This window comes from Rhea pennata, chromosome 2 (genome assembly GCF_028389875.1).
Source record: "Rhea pennata isolate bPtePen1 chromosome 2, bPtePen1.pri, whole genome shotgun sequence".
In the NCBI taxonomy this organism is placed as follows: domain Eukaryota; kingdom Metazoa; phylum Chordata; class Aves; order Rheiformes; family Rheidae; genus Rhea; species Rhea pennata.
The window spans coordinates 66,818,781-66,834,950 of NC_084664.1; the positions used below are offsets into that span (position 1 = coordinate 66,818,781).

Here is a 16,170-nt window from a genome sequence, read left to right on the forward strand (position 1 = left end):
TTGCAAAATGTAATTAGCACTTGTTAATCATAGATGCAAATGAGAAAATTACACTCTTTTCCTTTACTTATTGGGGACCGAAGTTCTAAGGTATACATAAGGCTTCTTAAAAGCTTGTGGGTAAAATAGTGCCAGCTCTTGAAAAGGTTAACAAACATCATAACTCTAAAAGCGAGTCCAGAATAATGCCCTGCTTATTTAAAAGGAGTCTAATTCAGGGAACAGTAAGCTTATAGAACATAAAAATAAACTCTGAAAGAAAGGTAGCATAGAGCACAGAAGTAATATGTACTGCCCCTAGAAAAAGTCTAGCCTACTGTCCCCAGTTCTTCGGGAAACATTAATACTTTAGTTAAAAGTAAAGTTTTGTAGGGAAATGTGCAGAAGGGAGTGAATGAATGGCCTGCTGCCTTCTGTCAGATTTGAAGTATTTCAGTAAGACTGTCAGTGTCAGCAGGAGACTATATACCCTAAAACAACAAATTGCTTAAGCGAGCATATGTCTTTCTACATATAAATACTAACCTTCCCACAGAAATTCTAGTTTCAGATGTCTTCATCAGTCTCCAAGCAAAGCTCTATTGCTTGCAGCAGTATCTGAAATTTGGCTGAATTGATAAACGACTATCATTTCTTATTTGCAAGAGTCAGAAGACTGCTTCCCTCCCTCTCCCCGTCTTTCCAAAAAAAAAAAAAAAAAAAATATATATATATATATATATATATATGTATATATATATATCTTCCATTTTTCTAAGGAACAGGCAGTCAGACTAAGATTTTCTGGCTTCAGGTGAGATACTAGTTCCTATTTCAGGAAGTTTTGTTTATAACAAAGGAACACAGGAAATGTTATGTCATCAAATTTAAAAGAAACAATGCATTCAGTTAGTAATACTGATCCTAATTTCTTTCTTATCCCCTCCATAAAATCACTAGCTGGCAGCTGAAACAGAATACTGACAGTTATTAATATTATCATAATAAGAGAAAGAAAATTGTGGTAACAAATCAAAGAATTAGCTTTTGTAAAAAACAAAAAAAGCACATTGCTTCTTTAAAGCAGTCTTCAGCAGTGCAGCAATCCAGCATAAATTTTCCCAAGTCATGCTGCAAATCTTAAGATAAATACTCTGAAATAAGGTAGGAAATGCTTTAGAAATGCCCTGTTCCACTAAGTTTACTAACTGCTGAGTCAGTCAGCTGTTCACACTGCTTTTCTTTTCCCACAGAACAAGCCTAGCAGATATTGGACTATCCAGGCAAAAAAGTATCCAGGTTACATATGCATCATGCCTAAAATCAAGTCATAACTGTAAACACTAAAAAATAACACTGTAGCTCAAAGGAAACACTATAACATCCCCTAGTCCACAAGCATTTCTTCCTATCCCTATAAAGCTCCTGCTTTGTGACAACAGTGCATTTGGATATGGGTTAAAACTAATTTATCAAAAAATGAGCTGTCATTCAGAGTAACTTGAAATTGAGTTTATAAGGAAGTAAATCCAGGTCTAAGGAATTAAGAGAAGAGCACGACTTGCCATTGTTTTTTCATTAAATCTCATAGGCTTGTTACTTGTTCATTATTTCTTTTATTTTCTCCAGCTGCTTGTTTTTCAATCTTGATTTGAAAAGCTGTAGCAGTTACTGTGGAGCAGGAATATCCTGAATTACATCATAAAAGCACAAGGGAGGATTATTATTATACCTGGTAGACATCAGGTGCTGAGATGCCCTTGACTACTGCAAATCTTCATCAGCTATTCTAATATAAATTCAGCCATTTAATATTTTCCAGAAACTGGAAACACATCAATTGTATGAACTCTTGTTTCCCTAAAACATCTGGCTGGTTCAGGGATGAGGAATAATTCTTGCTTGAATATTTAGAAAGGGACAAAAGAGAAACCTGCCAAACAGAAGCCCACCTTAAGGTGTCACAGCAAAAGTTAGCTAGCAATGTGAAAACATCCAGGATATTTACATTTTAGATCAACCCTCTAGAAATGAAAACAAAATAACTAGTGTGTAAACTAGTATAGATCACTGGTATTCTGTGCAGAAGGGAAGGGTACATAGAGAAAACTATAGTTTACAGAATAAAATCTGAACATTTTCTTTGATGGCAGATGTTATACCACAGAGCAACTTCACCAAGCACCAAAAATACCAAGCATGCTCAGAAAAGAAATAAAAGTATTGTTTAAAAATTTAGTTAAATACAAAATGATAAAAATATTATGAATATATTTTTGTTCAATCAATATTAAATTATTCATTTAGTAAGATGGGAAACTCTTTGGGCCTACTGTATTGTCTTTAACCACTTAATCCAAAACAATGTTTAAGTTAACACCAAGAAAAGCAGATATAAAGTTCTCAACATTTTTGTGCATCTCGTGATAGACCAAAATACAGCCTGCCAACAACTGCCATTCAGATTTCAGATCAACTGTTTATCAAAGTCATATCCTTAGCAAACCATTTTTAAACATTGGCTCACACGGCAAGTATCAACTAATCTTTTTGTATACACTAGGAAATGTGCTATATTTTTTTGAAGAAACTCAATTCCAATTCAACATTAGTAGCTAGAGAAACACTGCCAGCTGAAACAGCATTTTTAAGACCTTCTCTGCAACCGGAAACTTAAGACTTACAATTATCTCCATGTGAGGCTCCCACCAACAGGAGACCACCCATCAAAATACTGAAGCTAAATTGTCATAGTATGTCAGATGAATATTTGGCTTCAAAATACTTTGACAGAAAATTAATAAGGAATAATTTATAAATAGAAGCTCTTTATTTCTGATTCTGAAATAATTACAAGCTGAGTAGCCAGCAGTAGAGTATTTTAATATTCTGTGACCTAGCTATGTATTTATAAGGCTTTTGAGAAAATGTTAATGACCCATGAACATTACCACAAGAAATGGAAATTTGGATGTAACAAAATGTATTATATAAAATTTACACTTTTCTTTAATATGCTTGAAAAAAAAAAGAGAGAACAAGCAATTCCAGTTAGGCAAATCAACAAAGAGACAAAATGAACATGCCATTAGCAACAAATGAAAAAATAGTTAAAAGACACTACAAGACAACTTGTGCTTTAACTTATGACGTACTCATTTCATGACTTGAAACAACCTCTCTCTTCTGCTGATTACCTTTTTCATGACAAGGAAGTTCTTAAAATGTTGCAGTAGAGAAATGGCACAAAATCCAGGTTAAAAAAAAAAGTGAAATATAGGTACTTAAGAAATGAGATGTTAATGCAAGTACTCTTAATAACAATCAAGTATTTAAAGTCATATCATTCATTCAGAAAAGTAAGAGAATACTATTACAAACAATTACACTTATCTGAAAGAAGATGAGCTCTTCCCAATGCTTTCTGGAGTATTACAGTGTAGAATGCATATCTACCAAAGAAAGTAGTTCCTAACTAAATACCCAACAGCAGAATTTGAAGAAACTCTGATCAGACAGCTGCTTTATTAATTTTTGCATGCAAACGTTCTGCCCAAAAAGCTGTCACAGTTCTGACAAAATATGCCTCAATTTTCTAAATGAGTAAGGTATCCAGTTTAATTTCAATGGATAAAGTGTTAGTTTGAAGAGAGTGGATTGGAACTTCTTTCATTTCTTTTCCTCACAACATTTGGAAAGTAACTGGGCTAGATTATTGCACTCCCTAATTACATTGGCTTACGTACTTTACATGTATGAACAATAAGTTAATCTTATCTGTATCTTGCTTGCAGTCTACTTTCCTGCTATTCTCTTTAGCTTTTCAAGAAAAGAACAACATGAGTTACTATACCTAAAAATAGCCATTTTATGAGCTAATTATCTCTTCTATGAGCAGATAGCAAACTATTCCCATCTTACAAAGAATATTCAGTAAACCCGTACTTAGAAGTTTATAAGCAAGCTATGGAAGCTTTTTGTTGGGGAAAAGAAACATAACTAGCTACTTACAAATGCAAGCAAAGTGGTTTAACTTGCAGCAGTGTGTTCGCCTAAAAAACTACCCTGTAGCAGCAGCTGGCTGCTATTTTATAATTTAAAAGGACCAGCTGCATGCAGTAGGAGCAAGCAGCACATTGAAAAATATCTTTGGGAAAGTTGATGCTTAGAAATAAATTACAGTGTATCTTCAAGCAGTCCTTGCTACAACAAAACAAGTTATTTTGCCTCATGAAAAGCAGAATCACAGGAAGCCTGATATCCCATACATTTCTGTCACCAGCAATAACCTCAATACCTTGCCACTATCTCTTAGAGCTCTCCCGTTTTTCCCCCTCAACGCTCAAAACCTTCATTCCCCATGTGAGACTATCGTCTCTTTCCTGTGTCTCTTAATTACCAACTCAGCAAGAGGATCACACACTATGACTCGTTCCAAGGTTCAGGTGGGCCATATGGTCAGTGAAGAAATGACTCACTGGTCAATGGCTGGCCAAAAGAGAACACGCAGCTTCTGAGCTTTCCCCATGGCCTCTGTCAGCAGCATTAATTCAAATTTATTGTGACTCAGTACTCATTTTCTCTAAACTTATGGCAACTCAGTATTTTTGGAATTTTTGCCCCCTCCTCCCAGCAAGTGAGACTAAAAACAGCCTACGAGTTATTTGGAGGAAGCAGGGAAGGGGAAGGAAGGTGGAACAGAGGGTGATGGAAGGCTGAAGATAGACACAGCAATCACACCAACCCCATTTTCTTAGGAGACTAAACTAAATATAAAGTCCAATGGCAACCTCTCTACTCCTGGCAAAGCAACTTTGATGTTTCACTGAGGCAAGGATTCACCTAACCCTTTGCCATAAGCTTTTACAACAAGGACAGTCACAGAGCATGATGTTGCCATATTGGACATAAGATACCAGTCCCTAAGCAGAGAAGCTGCAGGCAAAGAACAGACCATAGCCAGTGCTGATATAGCTACACTAATGCCCCTTGCATTATTTGAAAACACATTTGATCTAAATACATGTAGTCAAAGCAATTTTTTCACATAGCCTTCAAATTTTTCATGTGTTATGTTTTTTCTTTAGTTCTTCTCATAGCTAGAAGAATCACGTAGAAAAGAAAATGCTTATTGCTCTGTTCAGATTTCCTTGTTAATTTGTAGAGAAAACAGCATTTTCTCCACAAACCTTCACTTACAATAGAACGATTTTCAGATACATACACAATTTAAAGACAATTGGAGGCCTCTTAAAATTTCTTTAGTCCACATATAGTCAATTTTATAAGTTTCAAGCTTTTCTGCTAGTGTTCCTCCATAAGCATTCAAACCGTTCATAAATAAATGCTTCCTCCTCCCATCTGAAACAATACCCTTTTCAAAAAGAAAGCTGATTTTTAAATAAATACTTGCACAGGATTAGACAATTTTTTTCTCCCTGTGTCTGATGGTGACTGTTCAGCCCATGACAAGTTTCATGATCTCAGAACAGTACTGTTCCAGCTGCTGCCACGAAGAGCCAAATCGGTCCCCCTCTCCGCAGTCAACCTGACTCCAGTCAGATTTGGGATTCTTTAAACGCAGCAGCTGCCACTTAGGCCATTGTGTTCATTTCCGCTTCAAACTGCCTGGCCACAAACAGATTTCAATTTATTTCAACCATGGCAGTCATCGTTTTTCTGTTAAATAAATATTATTTCCCTCTCTTGACAATCTTAGCTTGCCTTCAATGTAATGGCTTAATACTTTGTTAAAACTCAGAAGAACTCATTAAGCCATTTGAAATACACTGAAATATCACTAGTCAGTAAAATTATATCAAGAACTCACGCACAAAAGAAAATAAGACATCGTGCCGTTTTTGCATATTCTCCAAACAAATACCAGTAAAGTAAAACGAATGTTTCCAGTAACTTGACTTTGAGGTATTTTTTCTCTTTTTCTGAAAACACTCTAGTTACACTACAGTGATGATTCTGAAAAGCTGTTGAGCCTCACTTTCAGATAGCCACGTTTGCAAAATATTTCAAACTAGATTTCCAAAAAAACCCACAAAGTTGCTAGCAATTTTTGACTTGTTCCAAATACATTTATCTTCTCCCACTCCTGAAAAATTACCATATCCTTCTAAACAAAAATTAATGATACATTCAACCACTCATTACATACTCATGCAAAAGGAAGAAACGGAGAAATCACAAATGACAGAAAACCATAAAGCTGGTACGCTGCAACAATAACTGATGTGAGTTGTTTTAATCTAGCAATTAGCCAGCACGGCTTAGAAAGTGATGGATACCATAGCAAACACAAGCTCTTAGAATAAGATGAAATTTTTCTGTGGACCAGACACAAGAAACAGGTTGTACAGATTATTCCTACAGACAGAAGTTAGAGCAAATCACCATTTTATTAGCTTCTACAACAAAACATGGCTTGCTTATTATGAGAAAGTTGTTTTCAAACATTTTTACAGCATCACAGTTGAAAATTTAGCTGCAAGGAATCTCAAAGACAAAATTTTGATTTGGAGATCAGTCCCTGACTTGCAAACTATTAATGTCCGGGCTCTTCTACACAGAAGCGACAAGAAAGCCTATTCACTTTTAAAAACATCCCATTGTGGTTTCCTTCTTTAAAAAACTCACAGCGATCCAACCTATTGGAATAATACAAGTGACCACAACTCAGTGTTATTCCCCAAGTTGTGGATGTACAAAAAAAATAAAAGGCATAGTTTTCCTGGCAGAAGCTGGGAAGTTTTATGAAGTTTTTCAAAACAGTGAAGTGTGGTTAAAAAAAAATTTTAGGCATCTTTCAAATACATATAATACACACGAGATGTAAAGAATCTGTTGTTTCAGCCCTAAAAAGTTCTTACTCCAAGAGGGGGAAGTTTAAAAAAAAAAAAAAAAAAAAAAAAAGGCCAGGGGATAGGGTCACAACAGTCCAAAACAGCAAGAGAAAGTTTTGAGATAATCCAGAGCGAGAAAGTTAAATATTATTGCACTTCTGTAAAATCACATCACAGCTGAGATTGGAACAGTCTATTTCTTGCACACAAAAGATTTCAAGCATTAACTGGTTGCAAAAAAGTGATTAGTTTTCCTGGATATGGAAAAGCAAAATAAAAGATGTGATTCAACAACTCTACGAAATCCAAAAGAGACTAAAAGAAAGAAACCTGAGGGAAAAGTAAATTACTTACAGAAATGAGGGTTTTGATTTTCTGGTTTTTATGGGGTTTCTTTTTAAAACATTTAATAAATTCAGTACACAAGATGACTTGGTTTCTTTTAGGTATTGGTCATCTTAAAATGCTGAAATTTACTTTTGCAGATGTGATTTAAAGTTGTTATGCAAAATCAGATACATACCCAGCTGAGCACATTGTGATAAAGAAATAAGTTTTATGCTGGACCTCCACACACAAAGTGTATCTTGCTTTAGTGTTTTAACTGACTCTGATCATTCACTTGATTCCTTTCTGGAACTGTCCATAATTTTTCTTTCTCTTAACATTCTTATCACTTTTGAAGAGATGATAGCATAGCAGAATAATGGAAATAGTATTATGAAATAATACTTGAATCTGTACTACCAGAAGAAAAAAAGGCCACTAACTTTTAGCAAGCATACCATACGCCTTTTGAATGTGTAAGTTAAAACTTTTCAGATGCTTTTGTCAGAGCAACTCTGCTTCTGCCATACTGTAATGAGGTATTTTTCTTACAGCTGTACTTTATACAACTCTGTGGATTATTTAATGTTTTCTGCACTAGTCCATTAGAACTGCTGGAACTACTGGATAGTCAAGTAACCAAGTTTTGCCGACTAACATTTTGTAAAACAAAATAGTATCTCAACTAAAAGTATACAAATGACCTTAGACTTGATGAAATGTTAACACTGTTCCCAGCAACTGAATGAATCTATTCATAGCTGAACATCAAATACAGACTTTAAAGCATGTTAAACCTATAGTGAACACTAGTTTTTCTAAAGCTATACTACCAATACTTCTTATGCTTTCAACCTGTCAGAATCAATTTGAAGGCTAGATAATTGACCATTTAGTTCTGGAACTCTGCACAGCAGCAACAGTACCTAAGACTGATGCTGATCTGTGCCCTTTAAAAACATTTAAATCCAACTTTCATAAAAATAAAAGCAGTGATGCCAGAAGTTAAAACTGATTTGAAGCTCAAAAGACATTTTTGAAAAGTAACATTTCAGCAGCTGTTCCATTCTGTTCTGCTGTACAAGGGAATTTCGGCTTTTACAATGAAGAAAGAATTCCTACACACGTTTCCTGCCATATTATTCTCCCAATTCGCTTTAATGTCCACACGAACCACAGCAGAAGTTGCAAAAGAAAGATCACCACTGAGCAGATGGAAGTTGTTTCCCATGGATAGCTTACACTTCAGTTCAGAATGCTATCAGCCAACAGCCTACTCTTTAAAGAGGCCAGGTACTTCAGACAGATTAAAGCTAAGTTTCAGGCAACAGAAAGTTTAACTTGCTGTATTTTTTTCATCCTATCTACATGCAACTCCTTCTATATAAGATGTGGTAAAATAGGAAGTACTTAAAAATGGAGCAAGGTGCAAGCTGTGATAAGAACCTAAAGGCCTTAGAAGTTTGGAATACAACAAAGGATTTATCATATTTTTAACCTGTAACAAGACTCCTGAAGGTGGTGATGTGCATTCTTGCTCCAAAAAGATACGGAATTGCAATACTTAGTACTTCTGAGATTCTCATTTTAAGAAATTCTCCATAAAACAAAATATTTTTTAAATGTCACCCTGGAAAAGGGCTTCAATTTTATAACCGTTCTTTGAAGGCAAAAAAGGGCTTTCAGTGACAGGGTCCATTTTGCTTGAAGGATTTATTTCAAAGAAACATATTTTAATTGCATTACCTCTGTTGTACTTTACAAAGCTTAACATTCGTAGCATGATGTGTATACATGTGCACTATCTTCAAAATTTGAAAAATGAAAATTATATAAGTTTACTACACTATTAAGAAATATAGATACTTACATTCCTAAATTTCTTATTTATGAGCCCTGAAGAAAAACATGCAAAACTTTGCAATATGTTGGAAATGGGTTAAATGAAGTTAGTCATTACTTGCATGTTTATTTGTTTTTAAACATAGTTTAAGTATACCAGTTATTCTAAATATCTCTTTGGAACAAGACTGTTCTGGTATGCTATATTTAGCCATTTTCAAAGGTATCAGACTATCCTTACTCATAGAATACTACAGACAGAGTTTAAAAAAAAAAAATCACAGAATGGTCTAAATAAAATGAATGTTCTTGAAATGCATCCTAACTTCCATATGACAGTCACTATGACACAAACTGGACGTTTGAAGTAGTCTAATCAGTACAAATCAAACTATTTTCTCACAGAAATACTCTCTAGAAACAATAGTCAAAGCTGAGTTTTCCATTTAATATTAGGATTCAGCTTCTATGTTTGAAAGTGTGTCAACCCCAATTAGTCTGAGCACAAACTGAACTGAAAAGTAAACAAATCATCATTTCAAGTTGAAAGAGTCCTTAAAGATATTAAAAAAAAAATAACATGTCACAATGTTCTCTCCTCAATGTATTTAATGTAGAAGTGTTAGAAGCAGAATATACACAAATTATCCCAGGTTGTTCTTGATGCTATATTAATCATAATAGTAATCAAATTGATGAATGCCACAGAAAGAGTGAAAGCACAACTCACAAATCACTTTTCATCTACAGATAATCTGTACTTGCACCATCTTAAGATTCAGAAGTCTATTTAAGAGAGACAAACACACACTAGTCTTACCTAGAAAAGTTAAGTGACCACATGAAATTTCAACGGCTTATCACTCACTTTTGGCAGGAGTGTGAAAAGGCACTATGCTTGATCCTAATTCTTGTCCTAGTTCTGGCTGCCACTGTTGAACTCATTTTAGAATACTGTTGTGGGGACATCTGATTAAGACCAGTAACAGATACCTCATTTGTTTTATAGAGGTCCACGGTCATTAAATTAATTTATTCTTACTCAAGTCAGCTCCTTCTTTTGAGTACTTAAGGAGTGCCTCCAAACCTCTTTTTCCCTGCTGACAACTGATTCCAACTCATTACCAATATTCCTCACCCTTTCTTATTCCTCATAGACCCTCCAAAGACCTGAAGTGTTTTCTGCTCCCTCTTCCCAAAAGAATCCTGGTGTTATCACTTCCTTTCTGATTTTCAGTGTAATTCTGATTATCATTCACAGTTTGCACTAAAGCATTGCTAGCATATAGAGTACAGGTGTAAATGGCATGGAGAAAGATATGATAACAGCAACTAATAATTACAGGAAAGTAACCTGATTAGGTTCCAAAGTTCTGCAGGCTCTGGTCATCTCAGCCAGGCTGCACATGTAAAATGAGGACAGTATTTCCATCTCCTGTAGAACTATTTAAAATAAGGTATTTATGCATGGTGATATTATCATAAATAATTTCTGAAGCTGATAAGAAACAACAGCTGAAGCTCTGGACTCTATCCTGATGTACTGTTTAAAAAAAAAGTTGAAGATAATAACATATCCTGCTGCTTGCTCCAACAAGTTTTCACAGGCAATTTGGATGATGAATATTGTGTCAATTATTCTGCATAACTACGATGACAAATTTTGTTATATGACTTCAGTCACAAATCAGAATTCTTTCACATAAAGAACTATTGGAATTTAATACAAAAGTAGTACCACATCCTGCTACAAAAATACACTACTCGCAACAAAAATGTTAAGCATTCGTTTACAGTAAGAAATCCCGCAAAAAAAATCCCAGAGGTTCTACCATTTGTGCAGCTTAACCAACACCAACAAAAATAAAGTAGACTTTCTAAAACATGTACCAGCATTAATTACAGCATCTTACAATTTTTAAGACCAAGTTTTAAAAAGGAAGACTAGTGCTATGGAATAAAAGAGCAGTTCACACATTCCACCTCCAAAGGAAGCTAATACATTTTCAACCAAACAGCAGAACACTGAACCGATCTTTTTGATAAATTTTTCTAACGGAGTAAAGGTTCCAAAAGTTGGTACTAGCACAGCACAGGAAAAAAAAAAAAAGCACAAAACCTCTTCCCTCCTGCATTTGGAAAAAATTCAGAGTAGCTGTACTTCAGCTGGTCCTACAGTCAGTCTGAACTTCCATAGCAACAAATTGTTGCTTCATATTGCTCTTCACTGATAGTACACTATCACTTCACTAGTCACTGGACATTAGTTTTGAATCATGTCGCTACACATCAGTCTTCATTAATAGCGTTAATGACAGTAACACAATTCTTCTGCAAACATAATAAATGTAAAAAGCTTAAGGGGCATCCTATTATGCAGAGCAGTGATCTATACAACACATAACCCTCATTTCCCTACTCGTACGTAATTTTGAATGCTGCAGAATATCTAATAAAGCAAAAAATACAAGCTGAAACTATCAGAAAGAGTCGCAGTGGACATTAAATACTGATTCCAGCAAACAAAGCACCCTCAAAAAGCTGTAACTACCCACGGTAAGTTTTTCCTTCCATATCAATAATAAAACCAGACTACTCCACTACAAAAGAAAGGCAAAATAAATAAATAAATAAGAAAAAAAGAAAGAAAAAGAAGAAGAAGTTTTGAAGGCCTTTCACAATCAAGTCCCACACCACCATTATCTAGCACTTAAAGGCAGAAGAAGGGGGAGGAGGGTTAATGCTTGAAAATTAACCTCTGGGTAACAAAAGCACAGGTGGGAAGCTATACCAAGCAAAATAATCAGAGATCACCTTGTCAAGGGAATCTTTCTTTTTAACTGACCATGTTTCCATACACGTCTCCTTTCAGTGACAGCCAAGGTTGTCAGCCAAAGACATCTTTTTATATTTACTGCTCAGTTCCATTAATTCTTCAAACAAAGATATAAGAAATCAAAGACATATTTCCCTTAAGAAACAATAAACTGTCATTCAGTAACCTGTGTAGTCCCTGGTTTTAGAATTTAATTCTCCTTAGTGGATTATAATCAGACCTTTATATGAACCCGATGTTAAGAATGCTTCAAGGAGTTGGTAGGTATTATAATAGTGCATATGCAAGATATTTATGCAGTGTTCAAAGTCACAAGCTTCGAGTTTAACTGAAAGTGAATGCCTCTTAAGAACCTCTGTATTTCATAGAGCAAAGCAATATTTAAGCAATCAAAAAGTGAGTAATAGAGCAGTTAGCAAGCTTTTTAATACATTAGCTAAAAGTATATCTATTCCATTGATTTTTATGATGGGCTTTTTTCACATAATGGACTAAGCTTGCTATAAAGATTCTAAAAGGGAAAAAAGGCTTTGCTAGAATTAGTGGAAGATGGTGTCAAAATGCTTTTATAACAAGGATATAGCCAAAATGTTTTATCTGGGGAAATTAAATTTAGAATACTACTGTCAAGGGCAGATTTGGTACTAAACTTGAGTAAAGTCCATGATTATAATATTGCAGAAATATTTTGCAGATTTCAATTATATTTTATTTTAAAGAATTTGTCTCATTCCGAGCTAAGAAACAGGAAACTTAGACTATTAACACATAGCCAAACTTCAACATAACAAAAGGTTAAAAGCAGGATCTATAAAGCAAGTGACACTTGAAGGCAGTCATTAACAATCTGAAGAAGAAGAAAGAGTAACAGCTATATAGGTTAGTCAAGTACAGAAGACTAGAAATTAAACCAACTGGCAGCTAGTCAACCATGACATACAGGTAATACAGCGGCATATGAAACTCAAAGCTGGTAAATATAAAAGTAGTACTACTTAAAAACAGACTTACTAATATGGTTAGCAACATCCTAAATTCACTAGATCTAATATAAAAGAACTGCAGCTCTTCTGGAATACAACGTACAAGTAAATTTTCAAAATTATTTCTACAGTGCATTTTTAAAAATAAGAATATTTCAGTAGCCAAATATTGAAAGTTGACATGTATGAGTTGCTGTCAACAAAAACCTGGAACAGAATAAGGAGCACCACAGTTAAGCATTCAAGTCTACTTCTATCAAATATAAGATCTGTATTAGGACAGAAGTATTCAACATCTGCCTCCTGTAACACTTCCTAAAACTATCTGCAACAAGATATTCATCCAGATAAACTCTGAATAAGCTCCACTGTGACAATTCCAATGTTCAAGGCATTGCGCTGGCCAAAACCTAAACTGAATTAAAATGGAACTGCTGGGAGTGGGGGGTAAGAAGCAGAGGACACTTTCCAAGCAAACTCTCAAAATCAAGATCCTAAAAAGAAGCACTAGAAGTACAAAATAATTTGACCTAATCGATAGCACTCCGGACTTCCGGGTTTTGGCTAATTTAACAAAAATTTTAAAAAATTCCAGAATTATTTTTCACACTCAAATGAATTGCTTTGAACAAGTACCATCCTAAAATGCACCACTCAAATTGTAAACCGAGTTTAAATATATCTTACACCAAAAAATAAACTTTATTTTTAAATTTCAGGCCAGGTCTTTTCATTGTAAACACTCAAGGCTCCCAATACAGTCAAACCTACATCTAGAGATGGTTTCTGCACTTCAACACAGAAGATCTTTAAAGAGACAGACTGGGGAAGATGGCAAAATTGAGGACCATGCTGCATTGGTCCAGTAAATCAAATCTCAACCTGCCAGGTGGATAGTCTGACACTTACCACATGCAGTAAAAGTCACTAAAAATATAAAATGCAAAATCTGTCACAAATCCCTTGTCTCATGAACTAGATCTATTTTAAATTATATTCAATTGGTTTAAGTATTTGGAAGTACCCTATTTTTAGACAAGTGTCCTTGGAAAACTACTTTTTGTTCTTATCTCAAAGTATATCACAGAAATAGAATGCTGTTTGAAGAAAGAAAAGTATCTAGTAACAGCTAATATGCAGCTTTACAATGTGCATGCAACAAAGAAAGGACACAACCAAAGAGAAGAAAGTTCTTCCAGAAACAAGACAGGATTCTGTTTTGCTGAAAAACAGTAATTTGACTTTGAAATTTATACTGAAGTACCTCCATTCTTTCTCTGTGTAGCTGATTCCTGGACATGTTTTAAGAAATTCAGTTTGAGATGATAACAGTAACCAAGGGGATAGGGGGGTGGAGGGTAGGGGCGTTGTGGGTGTGTGGGGCAGGGAGAGGGTGGTAATTTTATTTTTTTCTTTAAATATAAAAGGGGAACTCCACCACCTCACCACTGGCTATATAACGACTGTTACATGGTAACATTTTTGAAACATTTCCATGATTTTCATATGTATCTTTGAATTGCACTGTTCCAAATTAAGGAATATAGTATCTTTATTCACACAGTGTACAATTCTGAAAAGCCAGACAGCATCCAGTAACAGATGAAGTGTTATCATTATCACCTTCACCCGAAGGGTGGCTCAAATGCGGCGCCCTTGCCAGCTACCACCACGTATCATTTCCTGATGACAACCATGCTGCCACAATCTCCCTATTGACAGGCATTTGAGAAATATTCCTCCCTGATTTGCATTCTTGTTTTACAATAAACCTGAAAAAAGCAACAAATTCAAATTCAGAGCTCTAGCAATACCACTTATAAAAGGCCAACATCACAGAAGGACATGGCCAAAATTCCGAGTCACAGAAAACGATGAAGCTGGCACTGGAAAGTGAAACGCTTTCTCCACTATAAACAACCCTTTGTATTTACCAGAAAAACGAGTTTTGTGGTGTTCCAAGTGTTCAGAGTAGCATGATCTTCACTACCTTTGCAAAAGAACTAAGTTAAGAGCAGCAACGTATAAAAATACAGTTAGTTACATAGTTTGGGCTTTGCACAGCTGTTGGCTAATGGTCATTTACCGTTCACATACTGCCCACGTAGTTTATATAAACAAAAGACGCCGGTTCGATAGCTGTGAAAGTTAGTTTTGTCAGCAGCTGCTGCACCCCCCCCCCAAAAAAAAAAAAAAAAAAAAAAAAATCCGTTTCCAGCTCAGTATCCGCGTCCCCGAAAGCGTATGCAGTGACAGGTTCTGGGGACGGCCAGGACCTACAAACGTGGCCATATTTAATAATAATCCTGGGAGGGGGATGGCAGCGGACACAACGTGACAACGACTTCTGCTTTCTCGGGGTGGAAGGCGGCACCAGCCCTCTGCTAGCACGGGCAAAGCCACAGGAGGACTAACTCGCCTCAGGCAGCTGCCACTCGGAGCGACAGCCTTAGTTTCCCCTCAGCTTTATGAATGAATTAGAAGGAAATAAAATACGCCTGGTTCGGATTCCGCCAGATAAAAGTCCGAAATGTTTCGCCCCGCGTTACATAACGACCACTAAGCGACCGACCCGGCGGTGACAGCGGCGCCGGGCCAGGCCGGGGGAGGCCGCCCCGCTGCCGCCGCCGCCGACACGCGGCGCCTCCCGCGCCGCCCAGGGGCGCCCCCGCCCGCCGCCGCCGCCCCCCGCCCGGCCGCTGCCCGGCGCGGCGCGGCGGCAGCGCTGCTCTTCCCCTTCCTGCAGCCCGGCGGGGCGGGGGGAGCCGCGCCGAGCCGCGCCGCGCCGCGGGGCGAGGGAAGCGGGACGGGCCGCGGCGCGGAGCCCCCGCCCGCACTCACCTGGCCGCCGTGCCCGGCGCGGGCGCCCCGCCGCCCGCTCCTGCCGCCGGCTGCCCGCGAGCGGAGCCCCGCGGCCTCAGTCCCGCGGGGGGCGGCGGCGGCGACCAGCCGCTCCCGCCCGCCGCCTCGCCGCGGCGCAGCCGGGCTGCCGGCCGCGGGCACCCGGCGCCTCCTCTCGCCGCTCCGCAGCCAGGAAAGGAGAACTGCGCCGCCGCCGCCGCCGCCTCGGCCCCCTCTTCCTGCGCCCGCCGGGCGCGATGCGGCTACGCAGAGCCCCGCGGAGCGGCGGTCGCCACCGCCTCGCTCCGCGCCTCGAAGCCAGCAGCCGCAGTGCCCCGGCGGCGCCCGCTCCGCATCCCCCCGGCGGCGGCGCCTCCAGCCGCCTCTCGCCTCCTCCCGCGCCCTCCTCAGCGCCGCGGCTCCATCCCCGGCGCGGGGGCGGGCGGGGGACGGGGGCGGGGGCAGGGGCGGCGCGGGGCGGTTACGGCCGCGGCGCGCGGACACGTCC

At 38.0% G+C, this 16,170-nt stretch overlaps 1 protein-coding gene across 2 annotated transcripts in view; it reads right to left on the bottom strand.

Moving 5' to 3' along the window:
• The window catches only part of GALNT1 (polypeptide N-acetylgalactosaminyltransferase 1), an 88,840-nt gene extending 73,095 nt beyond the window's left edge, over positions 1–15,745 (bottom strand). The window contains exon 1 of one of the 2 annotated variants that reach the window (XM_062569642.1): positions 15,663–15,745. The gene's annotated coding sequence lies outside the window, so the exon portion shown is untranslated. The remainder of the gene's footprint in view (positions 1–15,662) is intronic. The other variant, XM_062569643.1, reaches the window with a different exon arrangement.
• Positions 15,746–16,170: the final 425 nt, after the last annotated feature.